Raw genomic sequence first — 14,548 nt, 5'->3', positions numbered from 1 at the left:
TCTTTCAAACATGAGGAGCTTGCCAAAGGATAAAATGAAAAAAAGGGAAAGGTGAGGATCACCTTGACTCAAGCATAAAGTAAAAGCATAAAGTAAAAGATAGGCCCTTCGCAGAGAAAAGTAGAGGTTGTCATGTGCTTTTATGGTTGGATGCATAAAATCTTAATGCAAAAGAACGTCACTTTATATTTCCCCTTGTATGTGGACCTTTATTATGCAGTTCGTTGCTTTTATTACTTCCACAACAAGATTGTACAAAGCTTATTTTCTCTGCACTAATAAGTCATACATATTTAGATAGCAATTTTTTATTGCCTGTAACATGACAACTTACTTGAAGGATCTTACTCAATCCATAGGTAGGTATGGTGGACTCTCATGGCAAAACTGGGTTTAAGGATATTTGGAAGCACAAGTAGTATCTCTACTTGGTGCAAGGAATTTGGCTAGCATGAGGGGGAAAGGCAAGCTCAACATGTTTGGAAGGTCAATGACAATATACTTTAAATGAGATGTGAGAAAACATAAACCATTACGTTGTCTTCCTTGTCCAACATCAACTCTTTTGGCATGTCATACTTAATGAGTGCTCCCAATCATAAAAGGTGTCCAAGATAACATATTTGTATGTGAACCCCTCTTTCCTTATCACTTCCTATTAATTGCAACGATGACCAAGACTACATTTATCAACTCTCAACAACTTTTATGCCTCATACTTTCTATATGTGAAGTCATCACTAACCATAAGATCAATATGAACTCTTTTATTCTTTCTACTTCCTCAAGATCACGGCAACATAGCAAAGCCCTTGACTCAACACTAATCTTTATTATAGATAGCTCACGGACTCGATTACAAAAAGAGATCACAAAGCAAAACTCAAAACTACTTGATATCAAAACTTCAATCTACTAGATCAAGATACTACTAAAAGGATCGAACTAAATAAAACGGTAAAGATAGGAGTGTGATGGTGGTACGATACCGGGGCACCTCCCCCAAGCGGTAAAGATACAACTAAAAGGATCAAACTAAATAAAACGGTAAAGATAGTCCTTTCTATAAGTAAGAGTATCGAACCCAACGAGGAGCAGAAAGAAATGGCAAGCGGTTTTCAGTAAGGTATTCTCTGCAAGCACTGAAATTATTGGTAACACATAGTTTTGTGATAAGGTAATTTGTAATGGGTAACAAGCAATAAAATTAAACAAGGTGCAGCAAGGTGGCCCAATCCTTTTTGTAGCAAAGGACAAGCCTGGACAAACTCTTATATAGAGGAAAGCGCTCCCGAGGACACATGGGAATTATCGTGAAGCTAGTTTTCATCACGCTCATATGATTCACGTTCGTTACTTTGATAATTTGGTGTGTGGGTGGACCGGTGCTTGGGTACTACCCTTTCTTGGACAAGCATCCCACTTATGATTAACCCCTATTGCAAGCATCCACAACTACAAAAGAAGTATTAAGGTAAACCTAACCCTAGCATGAAACATATGGATCCAAATCAGCCCCTTACGAAGCAACTCATAAACTAGAGTTCAAGCTTCTGTCACTCTAGCAACCCATCATCTACTTATTACTTCCCAATGCCTTCCTCTAGGCCCAAAGAATGGTGAAGTGTCATGTAGTCGCCGTTCACATAACACCACTAGAGGAGAGACAACATACATCTCATCAAAATATCGAACTAATACCAAATTCACATGACCACTTATAGCAAGACTTCTCTCATGTCCTGAGGAACAAACGTAAATACTCACTGAGGGAGTCCCGGATTAGGGGTTGTCCAGATAGCCGAACTATCACCTTTGGCAGGACTCCTGGACTATGAAGATACAAGATTGAAGACTTTGTCCCGTGTTCGGATGGGACTTTCCTTGGCGTGGAAGGCAAGCTTGGCGATACGGATATGTAGATCTCCTACCATTGTAACTGACTCTGTGTAACCCTAACCCTCTTTGGTGCCTATATAAACCGGAGGGTTTTAGTCCGTAGGACGAACAACAATCATACCATAGGCTAGCTTCTAGGGTTTAGCCTCTTTGATCTTGTGGTAGATCTACTCTTGTACTACCCATATTATCAATATTAATCAAGCAGGAGTAGGGTTTTACCTCCATTGAGAGGGCCTGAACCTGGGTAAAAACATCGTGTCCCTTGTCTCCTGTTACCATCCGCCTAGACGCACAGTTCGGGACCCCCTACCCAAGATCCGCCGGTTTTGACACCGATATTGGTGCTTTCATTGAGAGTTCCTCGTTGCCGTCGCCATCAGGAAGGATGCCTCATCCCGTCTCTAAAGACGACACTGTTGCTAAAGGAGCTTTGGCTATTGGCCAAACTCTCCGGCTAGGCGGTTTCCTTATGACCGCCTGTACGGCCACCGTGCCGACGATGACTTCTCGGGTCATCGAAAGCAATCTTCACGTTAGCTCGGAACTCGCCGAGCAGTTAGATCCGACGGAGCTCTCTTCCACAAACGAGCTCTTGGATCGCATCGCCGCCCTGGGAGTCGCTACAGACTACGATCAGATTGGGCCTAAAACCGATCTGAGAGAGATCAATTCTCCCAGGTTACCCACCACGTTGCCGTGGTTGAGGAGCAATATGGCGACTCTTCCTCTATTTTAAGGACTAGCTATGTCCGGATTCCTGATCCCTCCATGCTGGATTCCCGCGGAGGAGAGGACGTAACTCAAGCCCTGAACCTAAAGTCAGGCAGCAGGCTAGATGCATTGGACAACATCCAAGAACCCAAGCTTCCGAGTTCGGAAACTTCTTGGCCCCTGAGCCTGAGATTGGACGGGGTTCCGGATTTAATTCCACTCGCCCACCCAAACATAAGCGATCTATCCCAAATCCGGCAAGAGCCCGCAGAAACAGTACACCATTACTGGGCCAGATTCCTCCTGGTTATGGACAGGATAAAGGACTGCCGTGAGGAGGATGCGATTACATTCTTCCGCAATAATTGCACGGACAAGGGAATCCTCAACGCCGTAAGTCGTCGTGAAATTACACACTTCGCTGACTTGGCGTCCATAGTACGAAAGTACTATGAGATAGAAAGCGCTTGGAGAACCGAAATCAATTTTTGGGACAATCCGGCCCTGAATACAACCCCAGTCCGAAATAAAAGGGTGCATCATCGCCAGGCACCTGGGTTAAATACCAAAAAGCAAAAACCCTCTATAGGGCATGTAACCGTACTAAAGGGATGGCTCAATGGACCCTACAAAATTCATAGTACAGAGGGCGCCACTCCAACTCATAGCCTTAGAGCATGTTGGATACTACGGCAGGTGGCCAAAAGTGGCGAAGAGCTTCTAGCTCCAGAGCATCAGCCCAAGGATACCAGTACGGTATTAACAGTCTTCGAGACGTTCGCATCAAATAATATGCGGAAACGAACACTCCGCAGCCTTGCCGAAGTCTACCAACTAGCAACAATAAACCCATGGAGTGACACAGCTATTACCTTTAATGCTAGTGACGAACCTAAATTCCGAACAGCCCGACCACCAGCTGCACTGGTCCTCAGTCTAATAGTGGACGACTTTTGCCTCACAAAGGTACTCATGGACGGTGGCAGCGGATTGAACCTCATTTACGAGGAAAGCCTCCAAAAAATGGAAATAGACTGGAGCCGCATTGAGCGAAGCAGCACAACCTTTAGAGGAATAATCCCCAGTCGGGGAGCATGCTGTACAGGAAAAATCACACTGGATGTGGTATTCGGCACGCTGGATAATTACAGGTCCGAGGAGGTCACGTTTCAAGTGGCCCCGTTCAGCAGCGGATATCACGCTCTATTAGGGCGAGAGGCATTCACAATTTTTCAAGCTATACCCCATTACGGGTACATGAAGCTCAAAATGCCCGGGCCCAATGGAATCATCACTCTTGCTAGTGACCCGGACATAGCACTCCGCGCCGAAAATAAGACAGCCGCACTGGCCCTTGAGGCACTATCCGAAGCCCTAGCGGCCGAAGAACTCACTGCGCTGCGCTCCACGGTGAATAGGGACAATGTGATACTCGATAAGAGATCCAAGTCCGCCTCCTTTAAACCAGTGGATGAAATAGTCAAATTCCAAGTCCATCCAACGGACCCTACGAAAATGGGCCCCATCGTGGCACTATTAAACCCTGATGTAGATGCCGCACTACAAGAATTCCTACGCGAAAATTGGGACATTTTCGCCTGGCACCCTTCAGACATGCCAGGAATCCCACGCCGGCTGGCCAAGCACAGCCTAAACATCCTAAAAGAATTCAAGCCAGTCAAACAGGCTCTTCGGCGTTTCTCCGAACCCAAGAGACAGGCCATGGGAGAGGAGCTAGCCAAATTATTGGAGGACGGATTCATCAGAGATAAAAAACATCCAGACTGGCTAGCAAACCTGGTGATGGTACCAAAGAAGGACAAATCCTGGCGCCTATGCGTCGATTTTAAGGACCTCAACAAGGCTTGCCAAAAGGATCCCTTCCCACTCCCCCGCATCGATCAAATTATCGATGCTACCGCAGGACACTATTCATTGTGTTTCCTCGACGCATACTCCGGCTACCACCAAATTAAGATGGCAGAGCCCGACCAGGCTGCAACAACATTCATCACCCCATACGGCCCATTCTGCTTCAACACAATGCCCTTTGGGCTCAAAAACACCGGCGCAACATATCAGCGCATGATTCAGACATGTCTGGCAAACCAGATCGGCAAAACAGTGGAGGCATACATAGACGATGTGGTCGTCAAAACCAAGCACGTCGAAACTCTAGTAGACAATTTGAGGCTCATGTTCAATAATGTCCAAACATATGACATTAAGCTTAACCCGGAAAATGCGTTTTCGGCGCACCAGACGGAAAGCTCTTGGGCTTCATTGTATCCGGTAGAGGAATTGAAGCAAACCCAGCCAAGATCCGAGCTCTGTCACAATTGGATATCCCAAAGGACCTCAAACAAATACAAAAATTGACGGGATGCGTGGCGGCTCTAAGCCGCTTTATCTCCCGTTTAGGAGAAAAGGCGTTACCTCTTTATCGCCTCCTCCGACGCACCGAACACTTCGAGTGGACGGATGCCGCCACGACCGGACTCGAAGAAATAAAAGCCATATTGGCAACAAACCCGGTCCTGGCCGCGCCCAACATGGGCGAACCAATGCTATTATATATCGCGGCAACTCATCAAGTTGTGAGCGCAGTACTTGTTGTCGAACGAGAAACGGACGGACACAAGTTTCCCCTTCAAAAACCAGTTTACTACGTGTCCACTGTCCTAACTCCATGCAAGTCATGGTACCCGCATTATCAAAAGATAGCGTACGCAGTATTCATGGCATCCTGGAAGCTACGACACTACTTTCAAGAGTGTTCGATAACAGTAGCCTCCGAAGTACCTCTTAACAACATTATAAACAACCGCGACGCAACGGGCCGGATTGCCAAATGGGCCATTGAGCTCCTCCCGTTCGACATAACCTATAAGGCACAGTGAGCTATTAAGTCGCAAGTTTTGGCCGACTTTGTCGCCGAATGGACTGAAACCGAACTCCCTAAAGAGTACGGCGCATATTCCAACTGGATAATGCACTTTGACAGCTCCAAAATGTTGGCCGGTGTGGGGGCTGGCGTCGTTTTGACGTCCCCAACCGGAGATACGGTTCAATTGTACTCTAGATAATGTATATGGACTCCAACAACGTAGCCGAATACGAGGCCCTTCTACACGGCCTCCGGATGGCAGTCCCCATGGGCATTCAACGCCTAGAGGTGCACGGGGATTCGAATCTCGCGATATCCCAAATAAATGGAGACTTTGATGCCAAGGATCCGAAAATGGCAGCTTATCGCAACACCGTCCTAAAAATGTCAGCTCGGTTTGAAGGGCTCGAATTTCACCATATATCCCGGGATAACAACCAGGCAGCAGACGTATTGGCGCGCATTGGCGCAAAGCGCGATGCCGTCCCTCCCAACATCTTCCTAGAGAGGTTGTTCAAGCCATCCGTACTATGGGAGGGAGAATCTGGAAATAACAACCCAGACCCAACCGCACTACCCGACGCTGAACATTCTGACACAATTGGTGGTTCTGCCAATGAAGTAACAACTTCAGCCCACGTAATAATGGTAGTCATTGCCCCGTGGACGGAACCATTCCTAACCAGGCAGGAACTTCCCGAGGACCAAAACGAGGCCCGCTGCATAGTGCGGCGATCTAAAGCCTATAAGGTCCATGAGGGAGAGCTTTACAAGAAAAGCACAACCGGAGTCCTTCAAAGGTGTATCTCCGAAGAGGAAGGGCGGAACCTTCTGGCTAAAATTCATGCCGGACTCGGCGGGCACCACGCCGCAGCTCAGGCCCTTGTAGGCAAGGCCTTCCGTATAGGATTTTATTGGCCGACGGCCCGGGAAGATGCTTAGTACTTAGTCCAATGATGCGTCGGTTGCCAGCTCTTTGCTAATCAAAGCCACATGCCACCCACCGCCCTCAAAACTATACCCATAACCTAGACCTTCGCGGTCTGGGGGCTTGACATGGTTGGACCCCTTAAAGGAGGAACCCACAAGCAAAAATACCTACTGGTCATGGTGGATAGATTCACCAAATCGATAGAGGCCAAACCTGTTAAGACGGCCGAATCTGAACCGGTGATAGACTTCATATCAGGGGTCGTACACCGTTACGGCGTCCCCCATAGCATCATCACTGATAACGGCACGAACTTTACGGCCGACAAGGTCAAACTCTAGTGCAAAAACATGGGCATCAAGCTTGACTATGCTTCAGTCTATCACCCTCAAACTAACAGTCAAGTCGAGCAAGCAAATGGTCTAATCATGAGCGGTATCAAACCCAGATTAGTGCGGTCCCTCAAGGAATCTAACACGCACTGGGTAGAGGGGCTCGACTCCGTACTCTGGGGGCTGCAGACCACTCCAAATCGCACCACCGGATTTACACCATTCTTTATGGTATACGGCGCAGAGGCAGTTCTGCCCTATGACATAATTCATGACTCACCTCGCGTGCGCATGTAAGAAGAAAGAGAAGCCGAGCTCGACCGGCAGGACAGTTTGGACGGATTGGAGGAGGAGCGGGACGTGGCAAAAGCCTGTTCCGCATTTTATCAACAACAAGCTCGAAGATATAAAAGCAGAGAAGTACGGGCCAAAACTTACAACGTTGGCGAGTTAGTTCTACGCCTGCCGGAAAAGAAAAAGGACAAACTCAAGCCCAAATGGGAAGGTCCCTTTATCATCGACCAAGTCCTGACCGGTGGTGCGTACCGTCTGCGAGATGCATCGAATAACCGACTCGAGCCGAACCCATGGAACGCAGACCGTCTCCGAAGATTCTACGCCTAGCGCCGGATTCTGAGTTCATCTCCTTCCTCCGTCTACATTTTACATATTAGCTGTCTTCTGTTTCTCTCCTTCTCCCTCCTTTTCTATTGCAGCCTTTGAAAGCTTGTTCGCGCATCGTTCGCAAACACTTGACGCGCTATCCGCGCTCATTATACCTGGGGGCTTCTTTAACAGAAGTTTATTTATACGGGCTTCATGCCCAACACATGTGTCACACTTCCGCATGTACCTTTTATTCACCATTATATGCATCTATATGACTTAAGTTTTGGCCAAGCTGGGTTGCCTGGCTCCTGTGCTTACCCCTACATTCCCGATTGTTCGGCCAGGCCGTAAAGGGAGCACCTCTGCGATTGTTACTGCCGGGTCAGCCGGATGTGTACCTCAGACTGGGTGAAGCCAAAAGCTAACGTTCTTAAGAGAATATTCAGTCGGTGAACTAAAAGACGATTTCTTACCTATTTATTTATCTGCCCCCAGATGTTTTTCTGCTCTTTTCGCAGTCCGGACATGCACTTTAGGGCATGCCTCCCAGGGAAAGGAACCCCTAACGGAACTATTCTCCCTAGAAGATGTTTCTTACTAACCATGTAATATAACATAACTAGTTGGGCACTTGTCTGATAAAGCACTAATGACCCCTACGCCTGGTCTCCACGCATGCCCCGGTTCTTACATAACCGTGAGGGTATTCGGACACACTCCAGACTATTGGGTCCCGAGGTTGAAGCGAAAAGGTCCGCTATGACAAACTATCTACAATCCGGCTAGAAGGCATTTTACATGTCATCTTTAATTACATAGTCAATCCGACTGATTGTATTCCTCTTCAATGCCATCTAATAGGCTGTCTAGTTTACAGTCCTGCTAGGAATACTTTGCGGCCAACTCTACTTGGCCATACACTAAGCTCACAGGGATCTCCTTCCCATCAGGCCCCGCAGGTCCGACCTCGGCCATGTGGTTTGGGTCAGCCTTCGTGTACCGCGTCTTCACCATGGCCCAGGCTTCCCTGGCGCCCTGACGGCAGGCCGATATCTTCCATAATCGGAAGCGCCGCCGCGCTCCCTAAAGCCTCTCTGCAAGCTCTCCAAGGCCTTCGGGCGGGGAGAGAGATGGCCACAAGGCCTGGGCGACGCCTTTCATCACCTCCGAACACGTTTGTGCAGTTGTAAGAGCTCGGGAAGTAGGTCACCCGTAGAACCGGGCATTTCCTCTGCAGGACGGCGTGTGAGCATACCTACAGATATAACTCTGTTAGTCGACTTCCTCGCCGAACTCTTTTTTCAAAAGTTCGTTTAAGCACTTACTAAAAATGCCGTGTCGAAGCCGCCGATTCTCCTTAACGGAGTCAGACAGCTGGGCACGAACATCCTTTAGTTCCTCACCCAGCTGGGTGTTGGCATCTTGGAGATTATTTTTCTCTTGCCTCACCCTTGTAAGCACATTCTCGCCGGCCTTTAACCGGTGCATGAGATGTTGCTTGTCCGGATCTATCCCGGCGCCATCTGCAATATTATTGTCAGACTTCTACACACGCCGCACTTCACAAGTTACTTATCTTTTGAAGCATATATTACCAGAGGGGGTCTCTTTGGCTTCCCCCGCTGCGGCTAGTGCGGCCTCAAGTTGGGCCTTGCATCCTCCAGCTCCTGGGACAGTTGGGTATTCTTTTCTGTAAGATCTTGCACAATAAATGATCCTTAAATCAGTTATTCTAACTATTTCAAGTCTCGGGGCTACTGGCACATATAACTGTCAAATTTTCTCACCCGTATGTCTTTTACATACTGCTCCGTGGCTCTAGCTAGACCATTTTGAGCGGCACGGAGGTGCGCATCTCCTGAATTGAAGGCGTCCAATGCCTCTGGGGAGAAACACGCGTCACGAAGAACTGTCCGGCGACGCCTGTGATTCATGGCACTCTCCACGTCGGAATTGGTGGCAGATAACCTGTCGGCATCCTCTGCCGAAGGAGCATCCTACGCATGCCTCGTGTTTGCCTCCGCTTCTGGACCTGGCATTGGAGCCTGGCGAGCGGAGGATTGATTGGCAACCTCTCCGGATACAGTCCGGCGAGCGCTCTTCTTCCTGAAAAAGCACGAGCGTTAGTATGTCTCCCGAGAATAAAGCCTGGGAGTAAGGTGGCACGCCATACCGTTGCGCCGGAGTTTCGATCCGGACCGCACCTCTTTTTAGCCTGCTGGGCCGTACTGCCCCTTGTTGGCTAGCCGCCGCGGGCTCAGCCTTCCGCCTCAAGGGCGCCCCCTGCGGAACACCATCGGTATACGGTGATAAAAAAATAAGCACGGATGGGTCATTTTCAAAGTATTGGGACTTTGGTCTCAATTACCTGTGAGGTTGGAAGTATTCCGGGGTAATCAGCCGTAATGGCGACCAAGGCATTATCGATGCTCAGTTGCTGAAATACCCCATCAATCAGCTCCACTGATATGTCTGGGTCCTCTTGGGAGGTCGGATCGAGGAACCGTTCCGGATCCTCGGGTTGTGGAGGCGGGCTGTTTATGTCCTTTACGGCCTGGCGCAGTTCATGCGCCGAAATCACGAAATGAGATACTTGACTATGGGAATATGGATCGGATAGGCAAAAAGAAATGTCCGCTTACCCAGCTCGGAGGATTGTGCATAGAAAATCCATTCTGTGGATTGACGCGGAGAAATTCCTCCTCTTCTCCCTTGTACAACGCGGACAAGATCTTCACCAGATCGGCCACCGTTCCCGGCACCTTACGGCCACAGCGGGTGGCATCATCCTCCCCGTTGAAATTCCACATGGGGTGGCCTCTATACTGAAGCGGCTGCACCCCCCGCATGATGCATGTGGCCATGACCCCAATCATGGTCAGTCCGGAATGAGCCAACAACCTTATTCGACTCATCAGGTAAAGGACGTCCCTGTCATTTTCCTTTTGAGGGGTCCATGGACGCTAGCTTAGGCGTTTCTTCAAAGGAGCGTTACTGAACTCAGGGAGGCCGATCCGAACAGGGTCCGGCAGGGGGACATCTTCTATATAAAACCACTCCGAAGGCCAGTCTTCAGATGCCTTCTTTGGGGTTCCGGATAGATATCCGGTCCCGGCGATGCGCCATAGTTCGGCTCCGCCCACTTGATATATTGACCCCTCTTGAGAATGGGGCACAAGGCAGAATAGCTTCTTCCATAGCGCAAAATGAGCCTCGATGCCAAAAAACAGCTCGCAAAGGGCCATGAAGCCCGCAACATGCAGAATAGAGGCAGGCGTAAGGTTGTGCAACTGGAGGCCGTAGAACTCCAGGAGCCCCCGGAGAAACGGATGAATTGGAAATCCGAGCCCTCTTATCAAATAAGAGACAAGGCACACCCGCTCTCCTTTGGATGGGCTGGGGACGCTCTCCGCTTGCTTTCCGCCCACATAGGTGGTGAGTCCGGCTCGAACCGGAACCATGAAGGCCGGGGGAAGAAATCCCTTGGTTTGGAGCGTCACTAACTTGCTGTGCGGGACGAAGCATCTCTCCCAATCTCCAGGCTGGGGGCTGGAAGGGCGAGAGGAGGAGCCGCGTCAACTGTCCATGATGGAATGGGTTTCTGTCAGATGCGCTCTGATGAATGCTTGCGAAGGGGGGATGGTGTGATTCGGATCTAGATCCTCGTCTCTTTTATAGGCAGCTCATTTGCGCGGCTACGGGGGTATAATGTAAAAATACCCTGGCTTTTCGCATTTGTTCGACACGTGGAAGATGGCCATTATTGGCGTGGAAGCCAAGGAGCGCAATATTTACAAGAGGCCAGATGCTGTTCAAACAGGTACACAGGATTTGGAGAAGAACCCGCCTTGCAATGCCGAAGACAATCTACGCGCCGGACTCATCACCATTGAAGCCTGGTTCGGGGGCTACTGAAGGAGTCCCGGATTAGGGGGTGTCCGGATAGCCGAACTATCACCTTTGGCCGGACTCCTGGACTATGAAGATACAAGATTGAAGACTTCGTCCCGTGTCCGGATGGGACTTTCCTTGGTGTGGAAGGCAAGCTTGGCGATACGGATATGTAGATCTCCTACCATTGTAACCGACTCTGTGTAACCCTAACCCTCTTTGGTGCCTATATAAACCGGAGGGTTTTAGTCCGTAGGACGAACAACAATCATACCATAGGCTAGCTTCTAGGGTTTAGCCTCTCTGATCTCGTGGTAGATCTACTCTTGTACTACCCATATCATCAATATTAATCAAGCAGGAGTAGGGTTTTACCTCCATCGAGAGGGCCCGAACCTGGGTAAAAACATCGTGTCCCTTGTCTCCTGTTACCATCCGCCTAGACGCACAGTTCAGGACCCCCTACCCGAGATCCACCGGTTTTGACACCGACACTCACAAATCATATTCATGTTCATAATAAGAGGGGTATTAATATGCATATAGGATCTGAACATATGATCTTCCACAGAATAAACCAACTAGCATCAACTACAAGGAGTAATCAACACTACTAGCAACCCACAGGTACCAATCTGAGGTTTTGGAACAAAGATTGGATACAAGAGATGAACTAGGGTTTGAGGGGAGATGGTGCCGGTGAAGATGTTGATGGATATTTACCCCCTCCCGATGAGAGGAACGATGGTGATGACGATGGTGATGATTTCCCCCTCCCGGAGGGATGTTTCCCCGGCAGAACAGCTCCGCCGGAGCCCTAGATTGGTTCCACCATGGTTCCGCCTCGTGGCGGTGGTGTCTCGTCCCGAAAGCTTGCTTATGATTTTTTCCAGGTTAAAAGACTTCATATAGCAGAAGATGGGCACCGGAGGCCTGCCAGGGGGCCCACGAGCGAGGGGGTGCGCCCAGGGGGTAGGGCGCCCCCACCCTCGTGGATGGTGGGTGGCCCCCTCTGGTATTTTCTTCGCTCAGTATTTTTTATTAATTCCAAAAATAACTTTCGTGGAGTTTCAGGACTTTTGGAGTTGTGCAGAATAGGTCTCTAATATTTGCTCCTTTTCCAGCCCAGAATTCCAGCTGCCGGCATTCTCCCTCTTTATGTAAACCTTGTAAATTAAGAGAGAAAAGGCATAATTATTGTGACGTAATGTGTAATAACAGCCCATAATGCAATAAATATCAATATCAAAGCATGATGCAAAATGGACGTATCAACTCCCCAAGCTTAGACCTCGCTTGTCCTCAAGTGGAAGCCGAAATCGAAAAATATGTCCACATGTTTAGAGATAGAGGTGTCGATAAAATAAAATACGGACATGAGGGCGTCATGATCATTCTTATAACAACAACATATATAAATATTGTCATATGATTTCTTATGCTCAAGTAATAATCTATCCACAATGTCAAGTATGAATTAGAAACTTCATTGTGAACCAACAAACTATGACCTCGGTCATTGAGGCAATTGCAGTTTATCATAACATCGGAAAGAGTCAATATAAGAGCTTTTCAGCAAGTCCACATACTCAACTATCATTTAGTCTTTCACAATTGCTAACACTCATGCAATACTTATGCGTATGAAGTTTTAATCGAACACAGAGAAAGATAGGGGCTTATAGTGTTTCCTCCCAAAACCTTTTACCTCAAGGGTAATGTGAACAATAATAGTTCATGCTAACTTACATCCAATTAGATATATATATCAAGATCTTTCCAACACATTGTGCTTGCCAAAGGATAAAATATAAAAAGGAAAGGTGAAGATCACCATGACTCTTGCATAATTTATAAGGCAAGAATAAAAGATAGGACCTTTGCAGAGGGAAGAAGAGGTTGTCATGTGCTTTTATGGTTGGATGCACAAAATCTTAATGCAAAAGAACGTCACTTTATATTGTCACTTGTGATATAGACATTTATTATGCAGTCCGTCGCTTTTATTGCTTCCATATCACAAGATCGTATAAAGCTTATTTTCTCCACACTAATAAGTCATACATATTAGAGAGCAATTTTTATTGCATACAATAATGACAACTTACTTGAAGGATCTTACTCAATCCATAGGTAGGTATGGTGGACTCTCATGGCAAAACTGTGTTTAAGGATATTTGGAAGCACAAGTAGTATCTCTACTTGGTGCAAAGAATTTGGCTAGCATGAGAGGGAATGGCAAGCTCAACATGTTGGATGATCCATGACAATATACTTTATTTCGGATATAAAAAAACATAACCCATTACGTTGTCTTCCTTGTCCAACATCAACTCTTTAGCATGTCATATTTTAATGAGTGCTCACAATCATAAAATATGTCCAAGGTAGTATATTTATATGTGAGAACCTCTCTTTCTTTATTACTTCTGCAATGATGACGAAAACTATGTTTGCAAACTCTCAATAACTTTTATTCATCATACTCTTAATAAGTGAAGTCATTACTCTCCATAAGATCCATATGATCTCTTTATTTCTTTTTGTTCTTTCCTATTATTTTATTCCCTCAAGATCATAGCAAGATAGCAAAGCCCTTGACTCAAGACTAATCTTTATTATATATAGCTCACGGACTCAATTACATAGAGGGATCATAAAGCAAAACTCAAAACAAGATCATTCTAAAACTTTATCTACTAGATCAAGATATTACCAAAAGGATCAAATAAGAAAACAGTAAAGATGGGAGTGTGATGATGATACGATACCGGGGCATCTCCCCCAAGCTTGGCAGTTGCCAAGGGAAGTGCCCATACCCATGTATTTGGTTCTCCTTTGCTGGTGAAGAGGATGGCAGTGATGATGGATAGTCGCACATCGAGCGTAGGAATCCTCCAATTTGCGGATAATGCCCTTGAGTGCGGTGATATGCTCCTTCAACAAAATATTTTCACCTGTGAGATACTTGTTTTGTATGCGAGCTAATTCAATCATGTTGAAAGCTTCAATCTCAGTTGGGGTAAGAATATTGTGATGAAGTTGAAGGATGTCTTCTTCTGCTGCTGTCGGAGCTTGATCCTCCATGGCCTTCTTGATCCTATCATCCCTATTGATCTCTTCGGGTTCTTCTCTCTTCAGCTCTGTCTTCATAAGCCAAGCATCGTTGCCCTCATTGTTGGAGGAGGGTGACGACATGATGTCTGGCCTTGACAACTCTGGCAGAAAACAGCTCGAAACAAAAACAGAGGATATTTGCGTGATATGAGGGTCAAAACCTTCGGG

This window comes from Triticum dicoccoides, chromosome 4B (genome assembly GCF_002162155.2).
Source record: "Triticum dicoccoides isolate Atlit2015 ecotype Zavitan chromosome 4B, WEW_v2.0, whole genome shotgun sequence".
NCBI lineage: Eukaryota > Viridiplantae > Streptophyta > Magnoliopsida > Poales > Poaceae > Triticum > Triticum dicoccoides.
Note: the sequence above shows the minus strand (reverse complement) of the source record.